A 2,500-nucleotide genomic window follows, 5' to 3' on the forward strand; every position below is an offset into this window, starting at 1 on the left:
GTTGTCATGTTAATCGCTGGTTAAACTGTCGGAAGAAACACGGCGTTAATGTTTCAGAAGCGCCTATTGAAAGACGTCTCTCAAGCTGCTCCCTGACTGGGCCCTGTCCGTTGTCATGTTAATCGCTGGTTAAACTGTCGGAAGAAACAAGGCGTTAATGTTTCAGAAGCGCCTATTGAAAGGTGTCTCTCAAGCTGCTCCCTGACTGGGCCCTGTCCGTTGTCATGTTAATCCCAGGGCGGGGCGGGACTGCTTTGACCGGGAGACCTGTTTTCTGGGACGCAGGTGTGACATTCCAGGGAGTGCACCTGCTTTGTGCTGATTCGAAACGACCACGACAACGGCAACTTGCAGTTCTATATTACAACAACAACAACGCGCGTGTGGTAGTTGGGAGGGGCTGCGTTCGCGCTCTCCCCCCTGCATTGAAACTCAAAGTTCGATTTTCAATCCCATAGTCCACCAATCGGATGGGAGACGGTGTGTGTGTGTGTGTGTGTGTGTGTGTGTCAGTGTCAGTGTCAGTGTCAGTGTCAGTCAGTGTCTCTCTCTCTCTCTCTCTCTCTCTCACTCTTACTCAGAGCTGCTGTGGAAGGAAACCTTTTTAAAAAGAACTTGCATATTGAAAAAAAGATGTGTCTCAAGCTGCCGGGGCCCTGTCCATTGTCACGTTAATGGCAGGACGGGGCAGGACTGCTTTGACCAGGAGACCTGTTTTCTGGGACGCAGGTGTGAGATTCCAGGGGACCTGCTTTGTGCTGATTTCCCTGCCTCCCTCCCTCCCCCCCAGGACTTCCTTCTGAACACCTTTGTCGTTTGAGCGAGGGCCAAAAGCCTGCCTGTGAAAGGGAAGGATCAGCCGGTCAGCCCCCTGTTGGTCGCTGCTGCCAGTGCAGCAGGCGTGCGTGTGTCCTCGGCCTCGTGTCCAGGTCCCTCAGGGACTTGAGGCAGCTCTCCCCGGTGGTCTCGTGGTCAGGACCGGGCTTCGAATCCCAGTCGGGGGGGGATGACTTTCTGCTGCAGATTAATTGGCATGAAGGAAAGTCTCCCCTCCTGAGCGTAAAGCTCCACCCTCACCACCACCACCGCCTTTTCCTCCCCTTGACAAACGGACAGACAGACAGTCAGACAGTCAGTCCAGTTCGGGAGCGCAGCTTTCATTAAGCAATGGCATTTGTGACAACTCATCGTCTGACAGGTTGATGATTTCCCCACACGCCTCCTGCCGAATAAAAGGCTCACCCTCCCGGACACTACCCCCAGAATCACCCACCCTGCCCCCCCGGGGTGAATATTAAGCCCGAGAACACCGACTGTAACCAACCGCAGTGAAAAGTTGAAGTGGCAACTCATTAACCAGATTTATTTTGGGCAACTCATTAACCAGATTTTTTGTTCATTTGGTTTATGAGTTGCCAAGTGTAAATCTGGTTAATGAGTTGCCACTTCAACTTTTCACTGCGGTTGGTTACAGTCGGTGTTCTCGGGCTTAATATTCGCCCCGGGGGGGGGGGGTGTATAGCGGGCGATGGCCGGTGTGGAGTGCGTTTTTTGGGGGTTGATTTTCACTTTGCCTCGCTGGTGGAATTTGTGGGAGGCAGGCAAGGGGATTGGTGTGGGCTGGTGGGCGGCAAGGGAGATGCTTGCTTCGGGGTGTTATCCTCACTTTGGTCCGCTGGTGAGAGTAGGCAGCGGCAGGCCGGCAGGCAGGCAGGCAGGCAGGCAAGTGTGATGTAGTGTGGGGTGCGGTGCAGTGCGGTGCTGCCCTGTCGTTTATGAAAGGTTGTAATGACACTGCTTTGCAGCTGACCATGTCCACTGATTTGTGACGCCCGTATGGAGGCTGATATCTCAGGAAGGCCGAGGCCGATTTCCTCCGGGGACGGCTCGTCGCGTGCGGCAGGACGAGGCGCAGCGGACGGTACCGGGCGCTCGGAGGTGCGGCGCTGCCCGCCGGAGGTACAGCGAAAGGCTGCAAACCGCTTTCCGCCTGCTAACTCGGCGGCCGTCAGACCGACCGACTCCGCTTTACCACCGGAGCTAGAGTCGGGCAAGGGGCACCGAAGGGTACCGGAAGGATCGCGTTCGCACGCCGGGAAGTCGACTAGCGGGCCGCTGAAAGCGAGCCGGGGGCCCCCGGTTTTTCTGTCCCACCTGGAGACTGATATCTCGGGAAGGCCGAGGCCGATTTCCTCCGGGTACGGCTGGTCGCGTGCGGCCGGACCAGGCGCAGCGGACGGTAGCGAGCGGTCGGAGGTGCGGCGCTGCCCGCCGGAGGTACAGCGAAAGTCTGCGAACCGCTTTCCGCCTCCTCTCACCGCACGGCTCTCCATTTCACCCACTGGCGGATTTTCACCCTCCGACTGCTCGCTACCGTCCGCTGCGCCTGGTCCGGGCCCTGTCCGTTGTCATGTTAATGGCAGAGCGGGGCGGGACTGCTTTCACCAGGAACCCGGTTTTCTGGGTCAGAGGTTCCAGGGGACCTGTTTTGTGCGGACTT

Source organism: Heptranchias perlo, unplaced genomic scaffold (assembly GCF_035084215.1).
Source record: "Heptranchias perlo isolate sHepPer1 unplaced genomic scaffold, sHepPer1.hap1 HAP1_SCAFFOLD_442, whole genome shotgun sequence".
Taxonomy (NCBI): domain Eukaryota; kingdom Metazoa; phylum Chordata; class Chondrichthyes; order Hexanchiformes; family Hexanchidae; genus Heptranchias; species Heptranchias perlo.